Raw genomic sequence first — 13,802 nt, 5'->3', positions numbered from 1 at the left:
ACAATAACACCGCAAGAAAAACACTTAAAATGGTCAAACTTATTTACAATCACACGATTCTGTATTAAATTCAAGTTACTGAATATTTAATATTCCTTAAACAACATTCTTTATAAAATTAAAGAAAACTTCAAGGAAATTTCCTAATAGTCCCCTCTTGAAATGTATTTCCAAATTCTCCGTGTTGTTAACTTCGGCTGGCTAATTTCACGATTCAATTTTCCAAATAGCCCTGTTTTACATCCCTTAAACCTGTACAGATTTAACAAACCAAAGTCCTTTTCTTTATCTTTCAATTAGTTCAGCATAACTGGACTTTGTTTAGTCTTCGCAACCTTCGTATTTCCAGTCGATTACGCTTGTTATTAAGTATTTACAAAATCAGCAATTTATAAGTTTAATATTAATGATGTTTGATTGTTATGATTAAACATAATCAACAAAAAACTTACAAGTAAATATCAATACCCTTCATTGACGTCAAAATTTACAGGGTGGCTGGTATCTGGTGCGAAATATTTATATACTCAAGCGAATCCACCGCGTCCATCAAATTCAATTGCACGAGTGAAACAGCCCGCTCCAGGATTACATAATTGTATCACGACGACGGCAAAGGATGATGTTCCGACACATGACAAAGCCAGACACTAGATCAATCGCCTTGCCTACAACACCTGTACATAGTCCATAACAACAGATTTTCAACAATAATTCATTAGAGGAGATGCATGTGAATAAGAAGCCTTTTTTGAACTTAATGCTATTTCTTGATGATAGAAATCACCCTAACAGGAGGACTTTCAAAGAAATCTAAATATTAGTTTTTGATGACAATTTCTATAAATGGCTAATACAAAATGCATGTGAAGTGGCTTACAGCTTGAACTTCGATCTCAAATGAACTCGTGGAATGTCAGCATAATACATGTAGAAGAAATAAATAATTATTTAACCAGACGAATCTTCCCGACTGGGCGGAGTACTACAGATAGTAGTATGTACCAGATATCTCACGTTCTTTAATCCACTCAATGATCAGGAATAATTGATACGACAAGCATGAATTTGCTTGAATTTGTCTGTAACTCTCTTTAATAATCCACATCAAGTACAAGCCACCTTGCATACAAATAGTTGATTGCAGATAAAACGAATGTATTTATATCATAATACCGAACACCAGATGACCTAGTGCAAACATATTGATTAGACTAATAATAAATAATTCTGCGATAAACGGAAGTTCCCACGTCACGGAGCCTCTAATTGCTTCAGGATTAACCCATCCGATTAAAGATTATCTCACACCAATTTATTTCACCATAACTGCTACAATTATTTTTATTATAAGGCATTACATTCACTTTGAAATCTGCTTATACGACCCTAATTGGAATGCTTATTCGACGGAATTAATTCACAAAGATAAACTCGAGAAGTAATTGAGATTAATAATAATTTATTTCGATAAATCTTATCATGTCCCAGCCTCGTGATGAGGAAATAATTCTCTTACTAAATAAACAGATAATAATAAGTAATCAAAGGGCAATTGTTCGCTTTTTCTGTGCAAAACTAAGGTTCATTTTAATAATATCAATCATTTTATTTAACTAATTTATGGAGAGAAAGTATGTACGAAGTAAGAACGCACTCCCCAACAGGAGTCTTTGTTATTTTTGAGGATGCTGTGAGGAGGGTCTTTTTAAGGAGAGGAAGGAGTGAACATGGGTCTTGCAGAGACTCATGTTGTCGTAGAAGCGACCCGTTCTCATGTGGCAACTGTCACACATGTACATATGTTGGGCACGCATTACTATGTTCCTCGGACAATCTTCCATTGTAATACAGGTAGAACAAGGGCAGCATACCTACCTGACGCCTATGCTCTAGGGATTGCAATACGTTTCTTATGATAGGGGAGTTTATCAAACGGACCGCCAGTTTTTTGCAAGTCAAGGATTTTTTTCAGGTATTTTTGGGCTCCAGACCAGAGGTGGCTGCAAAATTCAACAGTGGAGCGCGCTCGCAGTTTGTAGGGTCAGCAGTTGTGTACTATTGAGTATCTGTGGGACCTGTACAGTACAAGGTATCCGGAGGTAAAGTGCGCTAACTTCGGGATGTGATTATACGTGATGGTAGAAGTAAAAAAGGTTAATACATTTTTTGAAACTCCAATGTTTATTTTCGCATACGAAAATATTTTTTCATAGAATAATATTTATTTTCCCATACAAACAATTCAACTCTTTTACCTAAAAACTAACTTAAAATATTGGAGAGTCGAAAAAAGTAATTCAATTTTTTTTACTTCTAAAATTACGTGGAATAACTTCCCTAACTTTACCACCCTTTTTTATAATGCATAATTAACATAAAAATATAATTCCCAAAAAGCATCCCCTAAAAATAATCCTAACCTGAAGTTCCATAATGTTAATTATGATTTACATTTTGACCATTTCAAAAAACATTACGTGTAATCAACTTACAAACATTATGAAGACAATGTAAAGACAATTCAAAACTAAATACAAAAATTTAAGAAAAACTACAGGCCGCCTCAGAACAGGAAACCCTAGTGAGGAGGACTGTGAAAAAAATACAAAAAATATACTTATATTATACTTTAAACCTACATAATGTACAAATTTTGCTATTGATATTAATAAAAAAAAAAAAAATTGTAACCCTGAGACATGCTCAAACTGCGAAGATGTAAAATTAGGAAATTGGATCAAATACCTAGGTGTAACTATTGACTGTCAAATTAAAATGGACTTATCACATAGAAAAAGCTGTCAATAAACTGAGGCACCTAATTTACATATTCAAACGCATGAGCAATATCGTTAACATAAGAACCATGAGGCTTGATTATGATGCATTGGTACTTTCATCATGAAGAACATACAATAACCATGTGAAGCCTCTAGAAATTATTCAGAAGTGCACCAGAAGACCAAGACATATCCCACCGATCAATTGTTTCAAGAAACTGACATAATGGATCTAAGGCTGATCTACTGTGTCCAATGTCTTAAATTTATATACACTCGTCCTTATAATTTCTGTAAAAATCCAAATCGTTCTAGCCAGAGACACAACATATGCGTGTACACAGTGCTCACTGCAAAACTAGGCTAGCCCAAAGACACATTAACTATATTGGCCCAAAATTGTTTGATTCCTTGCCGAGTTCCATCAAGATGTGCCAAAACCTAAAATCGTATAAAATAAAAGTCAAAAGCTGAGTAAAACAGTATCTGGAAGTGAGAGAATTTTTTCTATAATTTATACTACGAATATGATACCTATATATGATAATATGTTACCACTATCAATTACGATGTTTTTTATTAAATACGCAAAAACTCTAGTAAAATCACATTAAACTAACTGTATGTACTATATGTATTTTTTTTCTTTATTCATATATCTTTTTTCATTTAAACCATAGAAAATGTAACCACCACTGTTTTGAAAACATACCTTATAATGCCCACGCACAGGCTTCGCCTTTGTGGGATTTTTTGTTACTGCCTTATATTTTGTCAAATTATATATGTACCTGCATGTATCAAAAACATTGCCAATAAAAAATGGGCCGATCTACAACGGTAGGTACTGTACGTCATCACACGCTGACTTTGCTTTGCTTTTATGCAGATATCCCCTTTTGTACGTGGAGTTTCGTACATCTATAACATCTATAAGTGTCATTAAAAAGGAATGACATCAAAACGCGAACGTGTGATAAAGATTTTATAAATTTTCAAATTTTCATATGTACATTTTGACCATTTCAAAAAACATTACGTGTAATAACATTTTAATTTTATCATTCTCAGCCCTCTAGCAAGTAAAAAGACACCACACGCCACTGGCTATAAACCAGTTAGGTGTCCACGCTGAACAATTCTTCATAATTATTCCACTTAATTTAATATTAAACACGAGTAAAACAAAGTACCCATTGCAAGAGGACGTTAACAAGCCCTTAATGAAACATTAACATTAATGTTAGTGGGTACATTTTAACAACACGTTAAAAATTACACGTTTTAAATTTTTTTTAACATACAGGAGGCCCCGATGAAAAAAATCCCTCAGGGTCTCATCTTTTTGGATGCTGTGTGGAGGGTCTTTTTAGCGAGAGGAAGGAGAGGAAGTTCCGGAAAGGAATAGGGTATAAGGTGGGCAAGAATCTGTGAGTATATGTGTCCAAGGGTGACGGACGTATCAATCCATCGAGTAGAGGTCGAGAGAGTTCGGCTGGTGAAGCAAAAGGCTTCCTTCTAACAGTCTCTCCCGATCCGACTCGTCATGCAGTTGGTGCGCAAACGCATCCGCCACCAAGATCTAGACAAACCCCTTGAACCCGGGCACCCCTGCTAAGTCACCAAACGTGACAAACCACCTGGAGTGACTTATGGCAGGGGTGTTGGTTATTAAATAAATTGTTCCCGAGGCAGCGGTACCCATAACCCGCCTCTCAATCAACCAATAATACGTGTTTGAAAAAATAACATATTTGTTGAAAAAAATCATTTAATTTCATTGAAACCCGAAGAAGCGTACGTTCCTAGAGTTTTAAAAGAAAATATGGATTTTCTATGTAAAGTGCTGACTTTTCATAGAAAATGTAATATTGCCAGAACACCGTATTATCCGTTTAAATTTAAGACTCAAGTTTTGTGAGAGCGAATTTGATCGGTGAACGTATATTGGATCATTTACTCCTGATGTCTCCGGGGCCCGTTTTGGGAGGTTGATTAGATTTTGTGATGAAGATCCTGAAACTGTTGCCTGATGAAAAAATAACAAAAAAAAAACAAAATGCAAATTGCCGCAGGAATGTTGGATTGCTCAAAATTAAAGCGAGTCATTGATAAATGGAGTCAGCGGAAAATATTATAATATAATTTAAATCTGATGGCATCATGAATATTTCAAGTACGTTGTTGAAACTAAATATTATACCCAAACCTGTATCAATCAGGATAAAATCAAATATTTTCGTTAAAAATGGAAATCAAAAGTTTCATACAAAAATTGATTAAAATCTGTGAAGAGAAAGTCTTAAGATGAGCAAGCCATGAGCCCGGATTTAGTCCTGATTAAATATTGATGTAAAATTGTTTGTGCGTTCCGTTTCCGTTTTAAGATGATGGCCGTTTAAATGGTTCAGACAACAATCTTCTTTCTAATTTCAAATCGTCGTGTTGGACTTTATTAGTCGCGTTTATTTCAATATTATACATGGAGAAAAATGAGTATTGCTTATTTATTAAAAATCTCTTCTAATTATTCGTAATCCGGTTAAAAATGGGATTACAGGCCGTTTCCTGTTCAACTTTTAGTACATTCCTAATACACCTTAACACGTGTTCATGCACCTACACCATGCCTTGACAATAAATAATGATGAGAATTGAAATTTAAACAACTTTTGCACTTTGTTCCACTTATTTACTTTCACCAGGACCGTTTTCAGACTGGTAGTTGAAATTCTTATGCTACGGAATGTATACAAACTAAGGCAGGGGTTCACAACATTGTCTCTATATAATGAATGATTATATTTTTTGATAATTAATTATAAGCTATTTTGTTAATTTAAGGTACTTAGGTAATTATAACATTTATTATTGAAATTACGAATGATGTTACATAGTAAATAGATATTTTTAATTCACATTAGTATAAATGAATTTATATAATTGTATACCAGTCTGAAAATGTCCATAGTAGGATGAACCCGGTCCTGGTGAAAGTAAATAAGTGGAACAAAGTGCAAAAATTGTTTGAATTTCAATTCTGAAACGATGGAATTCCACCAAGAACAGTCCAAAAACTAGACTCATTAAATAATGACGACATGAGAAAATATTCTGATTTTTATTAACACATGTTACGACATCGCGACCATATATTACTTTTTTTTAATTCGTTAAGGGCCTGTATTCCGTTTATAATCAGATTACGAATAAGATGAAGAGATTCTTAATAAATTTGCAATATTTTATTTCAGTAAGTTTTCTCCGCGTGGTATCTACTAGCCTGAAGAAAGTTTGAAAATAATGAATGATTTCTTATTTGAAATTGAAAAGATGTTACATTTACGTACTTACTTACAAATCTTATGATTTCTGAGGAAATTTCGATTTGGATTTATTACATAAGAAAATTCATCATTGTTGAACGTGAGGGTATACTGTTCACAGAACTACAAGTTAGTTTTTTCTTTTGTGACTCATTTATTTTATTTCACGGTGAAGAGAAACTCTAATGCCGCGGGTTTGCTCGACGCTCACATTTTAATCATTTCTGATGAACGCATTACTGAAATCTCAAATATTTCTAAAGGGATCCCTACGGATGTAAGTTATTTATATTTAAGATTAATAAAAACAGGACCTCACCATTAAAATATTTTATGTAAAAAGGGTTGAAAATTTTATAAAACGTTTTTCAACTATAAAATTAGCAATAAGCACAACATTTTATTTTTTAAACGATGAATTAGTAACCTTCCGAGGGATTCCTCTAGAAATATTTAAGGCTTTAGTAATAGGTTGATCGGAAATAATTAAAATAAACCCGACGGAAAGACCGATTTTCTAGGGCTGCTAGGGCAAAGTCGACCGTAAGTGCGTCCATTACGCAGAGCCGCGCGCCGAATATTGTTTTTAAGCCACTTCATCACTTACGTTGTTAAGATTCCGAATTTATTTTAGAGATTTGATCTGCAGGACTGTCCAATACTCTAGGGCAGCGCGTCGCATATTTTTGTGCACGGCTGCTTCACTTACGTCGTTAAGATTCTGGCTATATTTAAAGGTATTGTCTTGTCTTAATTATTTATTTAGCAATCAAGCCTATGCTTTTAAGTAAAGCTAACCGCGTGGAAATGCGAAGTTTTTATAATTTATAAAAATGTATTAGATATGTGTGCTCTCCAAGGAAAATGCAAGAACCGATATATCAGATTTTGGACAAACTGTCCCAAACTTTTACCGTCCATTTTAATGAAATCTCCCTCGGGTTAGCACCCAAATTAAAAGAAGCCCTTTGCTCTATAACGTATTTGTTTATTTTGCAGAATATCCGGAGAATTAGGTTTCACGTGCGTTTTATTGCAAATTTTGTCGGCGAGGAAATTTGTATGTAATACGGGTCTAAGTAATAAAAAATTCTCGACACACCGTTAACATTTCAAGCTTTACAGCATGTTAATAAAACCCTTATCCCCGATAAAACAGATTTCGCCCCACGAGAGTTGACTCCCAAAGCCGAGGGAGTCTGACATAAAACCAGTGTTCCGACCAACCGACAACCTACCGACTTCCTATGTATGTACGTAGTCCTGTATTTTAGCAGGGCTGAAAATTCCTATGGAAATGTTATCAAATCCCCTAGATTCTGTATTAAATCTGTAGCTGTCTCGTGATTTTACTACGGAATGAATTCTCTTGGCATAATATTCCCCCAAATAAGCAATCGCAACTGGATTTTAGGATCACGAAACGCAATTATTTGCATTTGATTTTTTGACAAAACTCAGTGTCACTATACTGCCATAGGATTTGGATAATGAATCTCTTAACATTATTCGTAACCCTGTTAAAAATGGGATTGCAGTCCCCTAATAAATGAGTTGACAGGTTTTCTGATAAACTTTTAGTGGAATACGAATGTATTATCACAATTCCGGAAGATGTGTTTAAAAATCCTAATATTTTCACATTTCTTCATTATATATTATCAAGGGAAATACAGGTACCTAAACACGTGTTCCGATATATTAGGAATTAAATAAAAGTTTATCAGGAAACAGCCTGAATTTCCGTTTCTAACCGGATTACTCAATACTCATTTTCCTGCAGGAGGACATCGGAAAGGCGGCATGGATTTGATTTTTATTCAAATCTACAGTTTAATACGGATATTGATGAAATTGCGCACACTTTACATTCGAAACAAGAAAAAGATCACTGTCTACATTAGATTTCGAAAAATCTCTGTAAAGAGTAGACGATGGAGTGTTTTTCAACACTGAATTTTACTAAAAAAACAATTAATTTCATAGCTTTTCACCTAATAATTTCGGATAAAATGAAGTAAGCGTATTGTATTACAGTGTTCGCTATTTATAGTAAAAACAGTAGTTTATAGAAGAATACTGAAGAAATACATAAAATAACCCATGAACGTGGTCCAGGGGTACAACAAAACATTCATTCCAGTTACAGTATAATTTTACATACCTACAGTACAATTTTACATCATATCAGCATTTGGGTAAGTGACTCTTCAATAATTGTTTTAGGTCGTTTAGAGAACAGTCATTTACATCCAAATTTTTTGCTAGTTCGTTCAACAGCACCACTCCCCTCGTCATGCTATGCTTTGCCAGGACGTCGGTTTGGCTTTTGGTACTCTGAATAAGTCATGGTATCGAATTCGGCTGTGGTCTGGTACATATAAATCATAGCATCCCAAGAGGAATGGGCTATCAATAAAATTGTTCAAAATTTTGAAAGATATAATGGCTAGGCTTGCTTTCCGCCTAGTTTCCAGACTCACAGAATTAGTTTCCTCAAGTAAGTCGATATGGTGCATGAACCTGGGATAGGTTCCATGCGTCCGCATATAGACATACCTGAGGAATTTCTTCTGGATTTGCTCTATCATTTCAATGTACTTCTGGTGGTACGGTGCCCAAAAATCGCTCGCATACTCCATCTGCTTTTCAGTATGCCATCGAACAATGCTAACATAGCATCTTGGTTATTGAACTGCCTGCATGTCCTAATGACGAACCCAAGAAGTTTGTAGCAAGACTGAGTGAGCTGCGATATATGGTCAGAGAATTTCAGTTCGGGATCAAAGACGACACCCAGATCCTTTACGGAATTTACACTTGATAGTGTTTCGCCCTTTATCTTATAATCGTAAAGTATAGTAATTAATTGAGAGGAAATAATATCTTAGGAGTTTACACAACTTTGCAGGATATTACTTATTTAAAAACAAAATTGGCTTCTATCGTAAGATTATTCTAGTACAGTAATTATTTACTCTGAAATCCACGCATGTAAAACCTATCTAATACAGGGGCGTCCGATAACAGAGGATGGCGGATAAACCGAAATCCATGGACTTTTCACACTTTAAAATTTTGACGGCCTCCGTGGTCGAGGGATAAGGCTTTCGACTAACAATCCGAAGGTCGCGGGTTCAAATCCTGGCATGCGCAAGTAAACTTTATTCGATAAATTTGTGTTATTTCATAAATTACTCATTAAAAATAATACATAGTTTATTTGCAGCACGTTCAGATACTCTCAGTATCGCCTTGGTGTAAGACCACCATTCAGAATTGAAAAGTTGCTTGAAATGACTTTGACCGTGTTTGGTGACCAGATCTGAATAGCCAGGTACTTTCACACCATTCTCTTGCCCATATCCTTCCCATCCCCACTATCTTCAGTCTCACAAAATACCCCTATTGGTGATGCCATAGTCTCACTGGCTCCAGACGGTCGAGAGCAGTTGGAACTCTTGTGCGGTTTCACATAAAAAAGAATGGAAACTTTATGATAAAAATATAAGTTTTCATAATATTCGTAGTAACTTGTACATTATATAATGTCAGATAATTTGTAATATTACGGAGTTAGTAAAGAGAATAAGGAAATGTTTATATATATTTGTTAGATTTAGAAATATTTTAAATGTGAAAATACTAAAAAATGTGTATTATGCTCTTGTCCACTCCCTGCTTATCTACGGAATCATAGGTTGGGGAGGATCTTATAAAAACAACCTAAACTCAGTAAAAGTCTCGCGTAAAATTATTATAAAGGTAATACTTAAAAAAAACTGTACTTTTCCAAAAAAATGCCTTTTAAATTGTTTTCAGTACCAAATATTGATGATATATTTAAGCAAACTTCTATTATAAAAATGTGTAAAGAAAAAAATAACACAGAATATCAAGAATTTTACAAACTGATGAGAAATGGAAATCAATTTATTACGCCAATCTTTAAAACAACTCAAATGCAAAACCATTATATTTACCAAGCCATAAAAAACTACAATAATCTCCCTTAAAGTAAAAATAAAATTAAAGTTTACATTTAAGAATCTAAGTAAGAATCGTGGCTCCCTTATCAGGCACAAGAGCTCCTCTTTTCTGATAAGGTATACATGACCAATTATGAACATAAATATTATATTTTGCAAAATATGTATGTATTAATGTAACCCATATGATCTATATTAAAATAATAATAAAAAAAAATATATATATATATATATCAAATAGTCTAGGATTTACAAATCGGATCTCTACTGTACATAAGTTCATTTAAATTCTCGTGTCTATTCCGTGTACAATATTATAGTTCTTTGAAGTTTCATTCTGTGTTAAACTATGAAATTGTATTACAAAAAAATATAATGTGGATTACTTTCTAGGTATGATTTAAGATTTTCACGGCCAAAAGTATTTTTGCTATTTGTTTTTGGGGTGTTTACCGTGTTGCGCTAACTCCTTCTTTCGCCAACTTTTCGGACAACGTTACAGTGTCCATCATCAGGGCAGATGTGTAATTAATAGTGGTGAAATGTTTGCTTTAAACCAGCTCGTAGCGTAAACGCTGCAGAGATTGCTTCCCTCATTGTTAATTAAAATATTATGACTACCATAATACGGGCATGAGCCTCGTACGGTGGTTGTAGACAACAAAATAATTTTAATCATTTAAATTTTTATGAATAAAGAAACACAAAAAAAACCTTTGTTTGCATAAAACAGAAAACAAAGACTGTCGTAGTAAAACATCCTCGTCTTCGATGTTCTCAGTAACCTCGTCCAATACATTTGTTAAATTAAATTAAAAAAAAATGGACGCAGAAAATTGATAACTAACGTTAATGAAATTCGTGGCATCCCTACTTCCTAAAATACATTTAAGGTCCTACTTTGAACAATTCTCCATTTAGAACAACTACATCTCGATCCAATGAACAAGATGTGATTAGATTAGAGATGTCTTAATAATTCCATTTCATTTGAGGCTAAGACAAGCGAGATATATTTTTGGACCAGAATTTCAGATTTCAAATAAATTGCTTCTGCCTGACGAAAAACATGAAAAAAAAAATCATTTTAGGGGTTAGTTTGAAATCCTCATCCTTATTTTGCCTCTTCTGTAGGAAGTTGCTCACCATCTAGGATATGTATTTTTATAACCTAGTTTTTTTGCTTCGTTCAATAGTGCTCTGAAATAATGTTTCCTTAAAGTCGTACACGTTACTTGTGTTGTGTTGGATAAGGTTGAATTTATTTATTTGGGATGTGGGTAGGTGTACCGCCGCCCCGGGAACCATCTATTGGATAACAAACAACTCTTTCATAAGTCATCCTAAGAGGTTCGCTACGTTTGGTGACTTAGCAGAGGTGCCCGGATTCATGGGGTGGGGATTATCTAGGTCTCGGCGGTGGATGCGTCGGCCCTCCTACTATATGGCAATATAGATTTATTGTGACTAGCAGGCCTCTCTCGACCAATCGCTTCACATCGCAGTGTGAGGGATAAATACAGACGTCTATTACTCCTGGACACACTGACCCCCAGATTCATATCCACCCCTCATACCTTTTTCCTTCCCAGATCTTCAACTTATTCCTTTCCTTAAAAAAACTCACCACACAGGAAAGCCTTGAGGAAAATATTTTCCCTCAGGGCCCCCGTGTGAGGATAGTGTGAAAAAAATTACGAGTACCTACGTACAGCAAAATATTGCATGCAGGTATTTGTATTTATATGTAAATGTATTAATTTTCGTTATTATGAGAGGGCGCAGAATAACCTCGCTGGATTAAAACCATACCTCCCTATTTTCCTCTTCTACATCTCCCACTTATATACCTATCCCAATTGGAGCTTCGAGCAGTTGGGATTCTTGTGCGATGTTTTCCTTCAATTTTATCTTGAATGAACAATTTGTATATATCGTGCTCATTTTAGAGATCACAATGAAAACGATGGGCGTAAATAATATGGAATTATTGAGAAGTAATTTTACTATACTAGTATTCTTATTTCAAGGAGAAAACTTTCATGTGGATCAACAAGGGCTTAGTGCACTTCAAAGTTGGCTGAAAATTAACTCACTTACTCGATAAGCAAAACTGAGTATATAACATTTTCAATGAATTCAAAGGGCCAACCAGTGAAATCAGTAGAACTAAAATTATACGAATGCTACAGAAATACTGTTCAATGTCATTGCCCAGTTATAGAAAAAATACAAAGAATCAAATAATATCTCGGAGACGTAATTGATGAAAATCTTAGATGAGACCTACACATCAAAGGTATTGCGGAAAAACTCACAAGCCTTAATATATTTCTTTAAAAATCTAAGAAATGTGACAAATAAAAAGGATATGAAAAAAGTCCCTTACGCATTATGTCATTCTCGAATCGAATAAGGAATTATTGGATGGGGATCTGCTACATTTAAGTACATATAATAACCTGAATATAATTCAATAAGGAATTATAAAGACCATATTGAATGTTCCAATAAGAACGCCTTCAATTGAAATTGTCAATAGTTTTGACATAACAAATGTACAACAAAAATAAACTAGTGAAACTATTTAAAAATACAGAATCCTCTAATAGACCGCGTATCTATCACACGAGATCACATCAAAATGATATGGAAAACATTATATGTCATAAAACCACATTCGGGCAAAGAAACTTAATTTATTTTGCAACAAAGCTTCACAACATTTCCGCCCAGATATAAAACTAACAGAAAAGTTTAATAAGTACAAATCAATAATGCAAATCTGGCTGAAAGAGGTCAATAAAAAAATTAAAAAATTAAAAACGACGTAGAAATCAAAAAAACTAATTATTATGTGCTATTTATCTACATTTTATATTTATTAGATATTTTAAATAAATATCTCATATATGTGCACAGTATAACACCCAAATTATTAGCAATTATCTTCAGAAATGTCGGACCGATCATGCAATTAATTCCAGAGTATAATTATTGAATGTATCGGAAGCGTCTCCTATCCTTATCCTATATTCCTCTTCCTCTCTCATTTACCTTTTTATTAGTTTAAGGCAAAATTAATATCCTCTATAACTTAGCAAAAGAAATTTTTTGTCTTAACCTTATTTAACCTCTTGACATATGTATATATATTTGTTTTATAAAAATAAGTTTGGCTAATTTATTATAATCCTGTTAACAACGTGATAGCAAGCCATTTCCTAATAAAAATTAGTATATTCAGAATATATCGGAACACGTGTTCATGCAGTTCCGCCTATCCTGATAAATATAATGACGAAATGTGACAATACTAGAATTTTTATGAACACGAGTTTCGACATCCTTATAACACATTCGTCTTTTCTGATAGTTTATATATCTATCAATTCATTCGTTTAAGGCCTGCAGTCCCGTTTTTAACAGGAATATGAATAATTTGACGAGGTTTATAATAAATTAGCAATATTTTATACAAGTAAGTCTCGGTGGGAAAACAGATAAATAAATGAATAAATAGTACCTAAGTACGAGTAGGTTTACTTAACTTTTAAACCTACAATTTGTGTTGGTAATTAAAAACACCATAACATTATCTTTATTATTAGATGAAACGATGTAGTGCATTCATACAAACATTATTAAATGTTCACAGTATTTTCCATGTCCATGAAATAATAATAAATAAATTAATTAAATCT

General features: G+C 33.8%; 1 protein-coding gene across 1 annotated transcript in view; it reads right to left on the bottom strand.

Moving 5' to 3' along the window:
* Window positions 1-13,802, bottom strand: part of LOC149421322 (fasciclin-2-like) — a 430,107-nt gene that overhangs the window by 39,090 nt on the left and 377,215 nt on the right. The window lies entirely within an intron of this gene.

This window comes from Hesperophylax consimilis, chromosome 9 (assembly GCF_061612785.1).
Source record: "Hesperophylax consimilis isolate HC1 chromosome 9, BYU_Hcon_1.0, whole genome shotgun sequence".
NCBI lineage: Eukaryota > Metazoa > Arthropoda > Insecta > Trichoptera > Limnephilidae > Hesperophylax > Hesperophylax consimilis.
Note: the sequence above shows the minus strand (reverse complement) of the source record. Positions and strands in the feature narration are given on the sequence as shown.